This window comes from Neophocaena asiaeorientalis, unplaced genomic scaffold (genome assembly GCF_003031525.2).
Source record: "Neophocaena asiaeorientalis asiaeorientalis breed wild unplaced genomic scaffold, Neophocaena_asiaeorientalis_V1.1 scaffold56, whole genome shotgun sequence".
In the NCBI taxonomy this organism is placed as follows: Eukaryota; Metazoa; Chordata; class Mammalia; order Artiodactyla; family Phocoenidae; genus Neophocaena; species Neophocaena asiaeorientalis.
Genome location: NW_020175837.1, coordinates 2,401,081 through 2,413,861, shown reverse-complemented (window position 1 = coordinate 2,413,861; position 12,781 = coordinate 2,401,081). Strand labels below are relative to the sequence as shown.

The 12,781-nt window shown below is 42.9% G+C and overlaps 1 protein-coding gene across 3 annotated transcripts in view; it reads left to right on the top strand.

Annotated features, from left to right (window-relative positions):
- The window catches only part of CUNH7orf25 (chromosome unknown C7orf25 homolog), a 199,274-nt gene extending 188,893 nt beyond the window's left edge, over positions 1 to 10,381 (top strand). For 2 of the 3 annotated variants that reach the window (XR_003001518.1, XR_003001517.1), the window contains one exon: positions 10,189 to 10,381. The gene's annotated coding sequence lies outside the window, so the exon portion shown is untranslated. Of the gene's footprint in view, positions 1 to 10,180 lie in introns of all 3 variants that reach the window. The other variant, XR_003001519.1, reaches the window with a different exon arrangement.
- The last annotated feature ends 2,400 nt before the right edge of the window (positions 10,382 to 12,781 follow it).

Here is a 12,781-nt window from a genome sequence, read left to right as displayed (position 1 = left end):
TCTTCTTTTTTCGCTTGTAAAGTTTTATTCAGAAATCCTTTACACATTATGCAGAGGTGAAAAAAGGTAATGTTCAAAGCTTCCGTGCTGGTTTTGGATCTGTGTGTATAGATGGTCGGCACTCCGGGGGCAAGGTACGGGGCTCTTGGGGTAAAGGCGCCTTCTCAACACCCCTGAAATTGTACCACGTGGGAGCTGTGTCCACTTTTCTGAGAATACCAGACATTTCCCTAGAGCAGAAGGACTTAGCAAAAGGGCACTCTCCATTTTGTTCTGAGAATGTAAGAAATTGTCTCACTTCAAAAGGAAAAGGAGAAATTAACCATTTAAGGAAAGTCTCTGCATCATTGATTGAAACAAGTACAGCGACAGAACTCTCAGACGTCTGTGTGGAACAAATACCCTCTTGCTGACTCAGTTTTCTTTCTGCCCAGGGAACCGCTGATGCCCCAGCCTCCTTTCAGAGAGGAGGGGCCAGAGGTTTAGGGAGAAATGAGTCAGCGAGGTAGGGGGCCTCCTTCTTGTCAGCCCAGGGGGCTGGACTCTCACCTGGAAGGCCCTGCTGGTGCCCCAGGAGATGCACTGGGAGCCTATCCTGTGGCTGCTGGGGGAGGGACCACGGAGGGAGGGCGATGGTCCCCACCCAACCCCCAGCCTCTGTGCGAAGGAAATGCGCTCTCTGTGTCCCACCCAGTGCTGCTGCGATGATTAATGAGCCCGCCAGCTCCCGGAGTCCTTCCTGAGCTGGCCTGGAGCTTTTCCACAGGGACCGTGGTGAGCATGTCTCAGGCTCCCCTGTCTCTTTTCACTTCCCGTCTGATCATTTTTCCGCCTGCGCCAAGCTGCCTTCTTGTGGATTTGTTGCATTTTCTTTTTCTTTCAAGTTTATGTCTCTTAAATAGATAACCACCAGTCTGTAGAAGAAGCGTGACATCCGTAAACGCATCAGAGCCCCGGGGATGGGGATACAGCTGATTATTATATTGATGGTGACAGTAAAATAACTTGAGATTTAAGCAGTGAATTTCCAAAAAGCTGAAAACACTGTGTATATAATCAGTCATTTACTCCCAAAACAATCCAGGAAGAAAGAGAGCATATTATATTTCCTCCCTTTCTTCCTTCCTTCATCCCTCCCTCCCTTTCTTCCTGCTTTCCTTCTCTCCTACCCCATCTCTTTCCTCCAATAAATGGAACATACTAGGCACCGGGCATTTTGCTGTATACGATACACAATAAAGCGCAAAACATAAAGTATTTTCCAAAGTCACCTGCTGACTCAAGATATACAATTGAAAAGCTTGTGCTTCTGGTTCTATGACATTCATAACTCAGATATTAGACCTTATGAGATGACATGGTCCAGGCAGGGAGGTAGAGGCAACCGGGAGCCTGCTAAACATCCTTTGAACTGAATGAGGCTGGGGAAACCCATCTGCCTGTGCAGCCCAGTGAGTCAGGAATAATGTGAACAGTAAGAGAGTTTGAGGTCAAGATTTTAACAAGTGGGCAGAGCACAGGGAAAGGAAATCTTGGAATCTGCTTCTCAGGCAGGAAGCAGACATCACCTGGGAAGGACTTCCATGGGTTTCCTGCCTTAGCCACTGCCGGGGTCAGGGACAAGGTTCTCATGTCTAGGAGAGGACTAGGAAGACCAAGATAAGGTACTAACTCCAAATCCATTGGAGGACAGGTAGACCATATGAAGTAACCAGCAGAAGCAGGGAGAACTGAGATCAAGGCAGAAAAAGCAAACGTCAATGGCAAGGCCAATATAGGTGGAGGAGAGAGATCCAACCTGTGGGCTACATGGGGACTGACAACCTTGAACTTCATCTGAGTCCTGTGTTCCTGGAAAGCAGAGACAGATGAGAAATCTTCTCATGTTGGGTTTCAGGAGACAGGGACCACCTGCTCTCCATATTCTGAGACAAGACCCACCTCTACCCTTTCTAAGTGACTATAAGTCCCTGTTTCTTCGTCTCTATGGAACCCTAGGCACCCTTCCTTTTCTTTTAGATGATCCTCATGAATGAACATTCTCCCATAAGAGCATTTTCTTTAGGTGTCTGGTGCATTTTTTCTTTCGCAGGACCGAGATCAAGTTACGGTTAGCCTAAAAACTCAAAGTGGAGAGGAATAACAAGTAGGCCAGCCTACAACGTGGCTCTGCGGTCTTCAGATTCTGGAGCTGGTGAGGTCAACATTCTAAGTCCCAGAGCATGGAGACCTGGGCCATTTACTATGTATCCTGCAGCCTTCAGGATTTGCTTAGGAACTGGAGTAAGGCTGAGCATTGTGTAGTGGCTCCAACGTGAGAATACATCAGAGTTACCTAAAACACCCCAAGTTCCTGATTCAGTAGATCTGAGGAGGGGAGGGGGTTAAGAACTTGCTTTTCTAACAAGTACCCAAGTGACGCTGATGTTTCTGGTCCAGAGACCACACTTGGAAAACCACTGGGGTAGTCAATGCTAGTAGAACCATCTGCGACAACTCAAAGAAGACGAAGATAAAGAAAATGAAGCTGATTCTCAATAAAATGAGAATGCCTTTGACATCCATTTCAAAGGATTGTCGTAAGGCTCACAGGCATAGATAATGTATGTGCGTGTATCTATGTAAATTATCAAAAGCTATACAAACATAAAGTATGTTACATTACCTTCAATATATGGGGTTCTCTTGAATACTTCCATACCACAGTCCTTCATTTTAAAGAATTAAGTAGTAGTTGCCCGTGTACATCACTGAGTTTAGGAAATGCAAGCTAGGGGAGGAGTCGTTGGCATTTAGGATGAATGAAAGGTATATATCATGGTGGAAGAGATGAAGTACTTGATCCTCTCTCAGTTTCTAGGCTACACTGCTAGGGATTAGGAAACTTCTGTGACTGACACTTAGCTGTAAATCACCTCGGAGATTCCCAAGTGTATGTGTGAGTCAGTCATTCAGTGTTGAATACGCTGAGTTTTACATTCACGCAAAACGGCAGCCACTTGTCATTGCCCTCCTTGGAATATTTTACACCCTCAGAGTCCCATAGGGTGCATCCTTGCATTGTACTTCTATTTAAAAAATGCTCTTCTGAAGGTGTGGCTGCTGCTGTATCCAACCTCAGCGCCTCTTTGCAGCTCCTACTGCTGGTTTTAGCATCTTTAGGGGAAAGGCCCTGCCAACCCCTTTAACTGCTACCTTGTCAGAGGGAGACATTGCCTGTGCCTCTTACATACAATTGCTTGAGAAACTGGCTCTTCTTTCCTTCTTCCCACCTCCCTACGCTCCTAAGTATAAATCACCAGCCACAGTCACCCCATTTCTTTCTTAGGGCTCAAATGCATTAAGCCTATCAGAAAATGGAAAACAACCCCAATTCTTAAAAAACCCAAAGGAAACATAGCCAGTGCTAATTATCTTGAAGTAATGTGAACGTTATTTTCCCCAATTACCTACTAGGTAGGCTCCAGCCATTCTGCTTTCTTTAAGCCTTTTCCTAAAAGTCTTAACTTTTTCTATAGAGAAGATTCATTGTGGTACAGTAATGGGAATTCCTCCCTCCTTAGCACTGCCTGGGGTAGATCAATCCCACAGTCATGTCTGCCCTCAGTTCTTTCAGAATCAACTCTGGGCAACATGGTCTCATTATTGTAATAGGACAAGGAAAAGAAGGAAGGAAGGTTTGACCCAATATTCCTGGCTCTGGTCAAATGGGGATCTTCAACCCCAATAGCTCCAGCATGGAGAAGGGCAGGATAATCTTCTCCACTCTTGGATTGTCGGCACCTCTTTTCTCTCTCGTCTCCACCATCAAGCACAAAATGTCCTGGGACTTCCCTGGCAGTCCAGTGGTTAAGAGTCCACACTTCAAATGCAGGGGGTATGGGTTCGATCCCTGGTCAGGGTGCTAAGGTCCCACATGCCGTGCGGTGCGGCTAAAAAAAAAAGTTTCTTCAGGTGAGAAACAGAGTTATTCGCTTTCTCAAATGTGTCAGGAGGCCTTGTGAACACACGTTTCCTCTGATAAGACCACACTGTTGATACGCTTTTTGCATCGGTGACCTGGGCAGACTACAGATAGGCTCACAGAAATCATCTTTCCAACAACAGCTGGTCCTGAAAGCAAACGCTTGCTAAATTTCACATCCATGACGTTAACATAAATGTACGGTCTTACACAAATATCAACCTCTTCAGGTCTCAAGTCTCAAACAGAAGTTAAGGGGCTAGGCTACATGATGTTTAAAAAACGTTTCTTTTAGTTCTGCAGAGTTTTCCTATGAGAATAAAAATGCATGGATTTGAGTTCCAGATCACTGATCCTTGACCCAGCTTTAGTTTGTTTTTATGTGTTCATTTGTTTGTTTAGTGACTGTACTCTATAGTTTATAGTACGATATATATAACTGTAGCAGATTGAACAGTATGGAATTTGGCTTTGTAGGTAAAAATGGTTGAATATTTTCTGTGGTTCAACCTAATATATTCTAGTAAAGATAATAAAAAGCCACACTTTAAGTGGACTTGAATTTTTTTATTGAATGTTATAGAATCAGGTTTTAAATTGGACATGATCTCTTAAGATCTAAGACATTTTTAGCTCTAACTTAATGTTGAAGAAATCTCTTTGTCAGAAGGAAATTGATATATTTCTTTTTCTTCCTTTCCATTCTTCTTCACTTCTGGGAAATCTAGATCCTCTAGCCTGAGCTGATGGCCTAAAAGATCTTGTAAGCCTAGAAACTCTCAGTCAGTAACTGGCTTACAGGTGCATGGAATCTTGGGTGACTTTTCTTTGGCATGAAAGTTCAACCTATGGAAACATCCATACTTTTCTTTTTTCATAAGTCACACTACATTAGCACAAAAACTCAGGAACTGACCAGAAATTTCAATAGCACTGGGCTCAGCTTTCTCTCTCTAACCATCCATTTCTCCCTTTCCTCATGTCTTCACCAGGATGTACTTGCCCTAGTGGGCTGAGATGCTTCACGGCAGGCCTCCACATCCAGCCAGCTCACATCTGTCTTAATTTCTTTGGCTTCCTTCCCTTCTGCCGGAAGGATTTGTTTTAAAGGTCTAACAAATGGGGAAAGCGGGGTCCATCATATAGAGTGTGGTGCTAAAAGCACAACAGAGCTACCAGAGGATGTAAGGGACCAAAGCCATGTGGGCCCGTGGTTTTGGAGTGCACTCTGTGTTTTTACGGATTCCTGTTGGCTTCATTCTTCAGCTGTAGGAGCTTAAGGATACCTCAGATTGATATATTAATATCTCACCTTTCAAGAGGAACTGTGTGACATCTTTGGAATGTTTCAGCCAGAAATCTCAACTCTCATGCTGCTCAAGTCTGTTCCAAATGGAAAAAAATGGAATTTTGATACTTATCCCCTAATATCGGTTTCTTTTTTGTTCCTGCCACATCCTGTGTACTCTTTAGATTCTGGACTAGTGTTTGTAGGAAGGGTTGATTATAAACGATCATTATTTTCCTAGACAACTAAAAAGAGTTAGTTACTTTGGGGAATTAAATCAGCTGAAATTGTACACAGCAACACAGATCCCCATGCAGAGCTGGGGGACTCACTCAGAAAGAAGGAGGCGTGCCAAGATGGGCTATCATCTGAGAGGCAGTACTCATAGCCTCAGGGCCCCACCTGCTGCCCTAAGTTCTTAACTGGCTTCATACCTCCAGTGTCCAGCCCCATAAAGCCCATAGCTCCTTCCTTGGTTAATCTTCTCCAAGCACCAATGTTTTCTTGTTATTCCACAGCTTAAAGACTTATCCTTAAAGACCATATCCTGCCCATCCCTCGTTATGGAGAACGGGTGGCCTTCAGCTTGGACTGGAATACAGTATAGGCCGTCTTTTCCCATGTTAGCATCCAAAGATCAACCATTCCACTCGTCCATCACAAATCTGCAGCACTTTCAGCTCCCTGCTTATTTCTTTATTTTTTAGAATTTATTTTATTGATGTACAGTTGATTTTCAAAGTTGTGTTAATTTCTACTGTATAGCAAATTGATTCAGATATATATGTGTGTGTGTATATATATATATATATATATATATATATATATATATATATATAGTTTTTAATATTCTTTTCCATTATGGTTTATCACACTATATAGAATATAATTCCCTGTGCCTTACAGTAGGACCTTGTGGTTTATCCATTCTATATATAATAGTTTGAATTTGTTAATCCCAAACTCCCAATCCATCACTCCCTCACCCTCTTCCCCTTGGCAACCGCAAGTCTGTTCTCTATGTCTGTGAGTCTGTTTCTGTTTTGTAGATATGTTCATTTGTGTCAAATTTTAGATTCCACATAGAGTGATATCTTGTGTGTGTGTGTGTGTGTGTGTGTGTGTGTGTGTGTGTGTACACCACATCTTCTTTATGCATTCATCTGTTGAGGAACATTTAGGTAGCTTCCATGTCTTGACTATTGAAAATACTGCTGTGGTGAATTCTGGGGTGCATGTGTCTTTTCAGATTATGGTTTTCTCTGGATTTATGCCCAGGAGTGGGATTGCTGGATCATATGGTAGCTCTATTTCGTGTTTTGTAAGGAACCTCCATACCGTTTTCCACAGTGGCTGTACCAATTTACATTCCCACCAACAGTGTAGGAAGGTTCCCTTTTCATGGAGCTCCCTGTTTAGAGACAAACATCCACTTCAGGCACAATTCAGAAACTCGACCTCAAAGCATTCCTGCCAAAAATATGGCAGAAACTATTATCTAGTAGACATTGTTTAAGGCTTATACCCTTCATCCACTTTTGCAGGTCCTCTACCCACTCGTAAGTTAGGTTACCAAAAACCAGTGCAAAGCTCTCAAGAAAGCTTTCCCAGAGAATCAGGACATACGTGCCTTCATTTAAGGAACGCTGCAGTATCAGTATTTGAAGAAAGGACTTGTGAATCCCATGAAAGTACAGCTAAAGATAGCGTCCCTGTTTCCTCCACATGTGTTATGTGGCAAGTATAACGGACAACTCTCGGGCCAGCACTTTTTTTTTTTTTTTTTTTTGGTATTAGGAGTGTTGCCGACTCCAGTTTGGCTGCCCCCCGCCCCGCCTTCCTTTTTTAAAAAACTCATTTATTCCTCACCTCGGGTGTATTTCAAATAATATTGTAAACCATCCTCAATTCTTTCTGAAAAAATGGTAGGTTACCAGTAAATACCCGAGTCTGACCTTCAGTTGGACACCAAGAGACAGAAGAGTCAGGTCTCCAATGTCAAAAAAATCCTCCACGTAGCACCGATCAGAGCTGATGCCTCCTTGACCACATCACAGCCTCGGATGCTCTGAGCCTCCTTGCAGAATCCTTAGTTGCCCGTCCTATTTTCTCATGGGTCCCATACTGCCCCACATTCTTTGCTTGCTTTGGCCCCTGTGGGTAACTTCATTTTCAATTCAGGTGCTTTCTGAATCCCTCCTCAACCTGACTTCTAAGGTTCAGTCATTTGAACTATTTAAACTAGCCTGCATAGGAAGGAACTTCTCTTATTGCAGCATTTTTCAAATTTCAGTCAATTGCATCCTACTTCACATCTGTATCCTTAATTGCTTAGTATCTTTTCTTAAATTCCCTCCCTGTATTTCCGATTGGACCTGAAATACAGAGTCGAGCTCATCATTATTTTTGGTTCTTGACAGACTCTTATCATCGACGCAATCAAGGCTTACATTTCCTTATTTTGTTAATTACTTAGTTACTTCGAATATGTAATAAGTGTCTGTAAACCACCACCCCAAACAGAAGGCAAGATGTTGACAATAAATCTAGCCCTATGATCCCCTTCCACAACCTATCCCCTGACCATTGCCCGCCTAAAGGCATCTTGAATCTTGTATTCATTGTTCAGTTGCTTCCTTTTGTACATGGTCTCATTTCATCAATACGTACATCTAAAATGTGCATTTTTAAATTTTAATTGTTTTTAACCTTAAAAGAAGAATCTAATAGCATGTAATCTTTCGAGTCTTGCTTTTTTCACTTTATGTGACTTAGATCTATCCATATTGTTCTCAGTGGCTGTAGTTCATTCATTTTGACCATTAATATAATATTCTGTTACATGAATTCACCACCATTTATTTTATTCATCTACTTTCCTGCCATTGGGTATTTGGGTGAGTTCCATGATTTTGCTATTGTTAAGAGGGCCGCTGTGAACCTTTTTCTGCATGTCTCCTGCATTCAAGGGCTAAAATGTATCTTGGACATGGATACACAGGTGGGATGGTGGCTTATTAGAGCAGGCAAATGTTCCATTTAAGGAGGCAATGCCAAACTGTTTTCCAGAGCGGTCACACCAATTTTTCTGCCACCAATCGCTACAGGTAGCTCTGAATTCACACCCTGCTCAGTACTTGTGAGTGTCAGACTTCTGAGTTTATACCAACAGGATAGGTGACAAGTCTCACTTAAACATTTTTTAAAGGGAAATTTTATATTTTTAACCATAAGTAGTAAATTCATGTCACTTGTTATAAATAGGAAACCATGAAAATAAATAAATAAAACGAAACAAAAATCATGTTCAAGATCGTCACTAGATACTCCTACCTACTGAAAACAATTAGCCTGAGGTCACCTTTTCCTTTATTAAAAGGGAACGCTAGCAGGTGTCAGAGAGCATTAACGATTTAGCAACAAACTAAGACAGTCTGACTGAAAGAGCATTGAAAAGGAAGCGACTTTCTCATCCTGTGACTTACGGTATTTAACTTTGAATACTCTTAATTCTTAAAATCATCTTCATTGTCACCCACACATTTGCCCTAATTTGGTTCTCTGCCGTATTTCCTTAAATAATCTCTTGTGAATCATAGCCAATCCCTGAGTGATCCTGTGAGGTTCTGATGCATTGTTGACAGTGTCAACTTGTAATATGGATCTCTCTGAATAAATTCCTGTTACATTTCATCTCAGCAAACAGTTCATTCCTCGGCTGGACCTAAAGAGGACAGCAAAGTCCGTTTAGATTTTACATTCTGCTTCAATAGTTAAGAGATTCGTGTTGTACTTGAGGGCTCTTAGTTGGATAGTCTCTTGTCTGTCTGAACTGTTTCTGATCTTTCTGTCTTAGTTTTAACATTTTGTGTCACGTATATTTTGACACTGGAAGCTGCCTCAAGTGTCTTGGATGTGTTATTAAATAAACTATACCATAGAAAAAAGAGCTTCCACTGTGAATGAAAGAATGAATGTGAATGAAAGCAGCGATCAATACTACTTTACATCGTTTTTAAACTATTGTGCATGGTTACCTCATGTCTTTCCACCTAGATTATAAGCTGCTAGAAGACAGGAATTACCTTACGTTAAGTGTATGTGTTCCTTGGTCCGTAGCACAACATTGGATGGTAGGCATCACATAAACACTTGTAAAGGAGTGTGTTTAAGTGGCGTACCTTCTCAGGTAATGGCAGCAAAGCCGGAAGTGGCAATGATCTCAGAAGGAGGTTGCCAAATTTTGCTTGAAGACTCGAAACTGTAACTCAAGGCTTTATTTAAGTTTAAGGAGATAGTTGTGTAGTGAGAAGAACATATGCTTTGATAGTCAAAGAAACATGGGTTCAGGTTCAATTCGGCCAATGATCAGTTGTGCCAGCTTGGGTACATTACTTAATTTTCCTGGTATGAGTGGTTAATCTATAAAATAGGATTCATGAGTCCTTCCACGTTTGACTAGGTTAAATAAAGGCAAGACATGGGCTACAGAGCAGATGTTTAAATATTGCTAATTTCCCCTCCCCCAACTTCTCTGAAGGAATTGTTTCCTATGTAGATTTGGACTTCAGAGAGAATTTCTGCTCACACCTAATAATAAGCGTTCATGTTAGCATCAGTTTGATTATATACAATGGATTCGAGTGCTGAGTTTTCATTGCCTTGATGTATGACATCAGGCAAGCATTGTCTTATGTTGTGATAGGGAAGGACAAATCTGACTCCACTTTAGATTTTTTCCCTTAACTTTATGCTTTGTGCTCTGTTGCCTATGCTTAGTTCTGCCGGCTCTGCACCTTTTGTAAAAGAATGTCGCCTATAGCCTGAAATATATAGGGTAACCCATTCTCAAGGTTCTGACCTTTAAGAGTCCATTCATATAGAGATAAGAAGTTGGAGAACAGAAAATAACATCTGTGTTTTTGGAGGCTTACAGGAACAGCATGACCTGACCTACCTAGACAGCTGCAAGAACAAAGGATTCTGACACCAAGAAGTCTGCAACAACCAACCTCATCCCTCCCTCACCTTGCCTTTAAAAGTGCTTTGCTGAAACACTTTGGGGACTTCAGGGTTTTGGGTGGCAGAGGGCACAAGCCACCTGTCTCCCTGGTTGGCCCTTCAATAAACCTTTCACTGCTACAGACTCTGATGTTTCAGTTTGTTTGGCCTTACTGTGAGTCGGGCATAAAAACTTGCATTTGGTAACAAAGTCAGCTATCCTTAAATGACATCTGGGTTATCTGTCATTCTCCTGAGATCAAGCCTTATAAAACAGAATGAGGAAGGCCTTCTAAAACTCATGTTGCCTTCCCATGCAACAGAATCGCTACAATACTGTTTTTCTTCGTAAAACCAGTCTGTCAGTTTGCTGGGTGACAATTCTGCTTCAGCTCTGAACACTCAATGTTCCTTCACCTCATACATAATCAAGGATAAAAGATACTCAGAATCGTGTGGACACTGCAGCTCTCCCAAAGGATTCTACTGACCCTGAGAATACGTGCTGGAAATGACGGATAACATTTGCGTTCCGTGTGGGATAGGGCCTTGCATACTCCAAGACACCCTGATGAGGAGGCTGGAGAATGTTATTCAGACGAGGCCAGCATCAGATCCTGGGCAAATCAATGGGGGTTCTTGTAAGATATGAATCACGTCCATTATTTGACCCACACTTAAGATTCTGAGTCTGTCAATGAAGTTGGTCAAATTGGCAGAAATGTCTGTTCTGGTCTCTGTGAACAGTGGAGAAGTATAAAATTGCTCTGAGTGGAAAATTCAACTCTAGCAGGAATTACGAGTCTGTAGCCAACACCACCAAGCAAACTGAAAACCAACCAGAATATTAAAAAAACAAATGACCACAAACCATACAAAATGTTCAGGTCCGTGGTATAAAGGAAAACACTCCAAGGACTCCAAAGGTCTGATTTATTAAAGACTTCGGTTCTCGCAAATGCATAAAGTTGCACAATGACTCATAGAAAATCTGTCCCTCAATGCATTTTGCACCAGGTAGAAGATATATGAAGAAAAACCCCATTTATATAAGGAGCCCATGATCACTGTGATTTATTAGGCAATTTCCCCGAGTGCAATACTGTGTGAACACCAGGCCCAGCATGGAACCCTAACCAGAAGAAGAAATCAAGATGAGGCCAGAGGGCCCAGCAAATGTCTGGATTCAAAGGCATGTTTGTGTGCAGCTTGGCAGCAATGAGAACAAGTAGGGAGGTTGGAAATCTTAAAGAAAGAAAAACATTTCCTCTTGGGCTCCAGCAACTAGAGAATGAAGGTTTTCCCAGAGACCATTCATTCCCAGCTAGCTCTCTGGTCCTACAAAGTATTAGGGCCTCACCACATCTCCACTTTTCTTCCAAAGAAGGCAGAGGTGGCCTGATCCGCTGTGCACTGGCTCCCAGGGGCCTTTACTGGAAGTGTCTGTTCCCCTGTGGGCCCCCCCTCCCTGAGGTGTGCTTCCATCGTGCTGGTCCAGAAGATTAAGATTTACACTGAGCTGCCCTGAAATATTATGGTTTAGGGATGCAGAGGCAGGGAAGAGGGTACTAGATGATGATGCTGAAGTCATGTTGGCGGAAAACAAAGTGTGAATTTTACTCTAAAAACGCCTGAAACCACTCCCTCTGTGATCCTGGATGCTACATCTAAAATGGAGCCTGGGGCTTCCCTGGTGGCGCAGTGGTTGAGAATCTGCCTGCCAATGCAGGAGACACGGGTTCGAGCCCCGGTCTGGGAGGATCCCATATGCCACGGAGCAACTAGGCCCGTGAGCCACAACTACTGAGCCTGCGCGTCTGGAGCCTGTGCTCCGCAACAAGAGAGGCCGCCATAGTGAGAGGCCCGCGCACCACGATGAAGAGCGGCCCCCGCTTGCCACAACTAGAGAAAGCCCTCGCACAGAAACGAAGACCCAACACAGCCAAAAATAAATTAATTAATTAAAATGGAGCCTGTTTGGGATGCTCAAAGTGTATTAAGGAAATTTCATTCAACCAGATGACTAGGAATAAGTCGTGACTTTCTCCAGCTAGTTTCATGGAGTATTGCCACGTGGCATATTTCTGTCTCCAGGCACTCGCAGAATATTTAAATTACATGGCTGGAACTCAACATGAGATGATATTAAAAAGTTTAATGAAAGCTCAAGGTGGGCTTCCATGGTGGCGCAGTGATTAAGAATCCACCTGCCAATGCAGGGGACATGGGTTCGAGCCCTGGTCCGGGAAGATCCCACAGGCCGCAGAGCAGCTAAACTCGTGCGCCACAACTACTGAGCCTGAGCTCTAGAGCCCGTGAGCCACAACTACTGAACCCGTGTGCTGCAACTACTGAAGCCTGTGCGCCTAGAGCCTGCGCTCTGCAACAAGAGAAGCCACCTCAATGAGAAGCCCGTGCACTGCAACGAAGGGTAGGCCCCACTCGCTGCAACTAGAGAAAGCCTGTGCACAGCAGTGAAGACCCAACACAGCCCAAAACAAAATAAATAAATAAATTTTAAAAAAAGA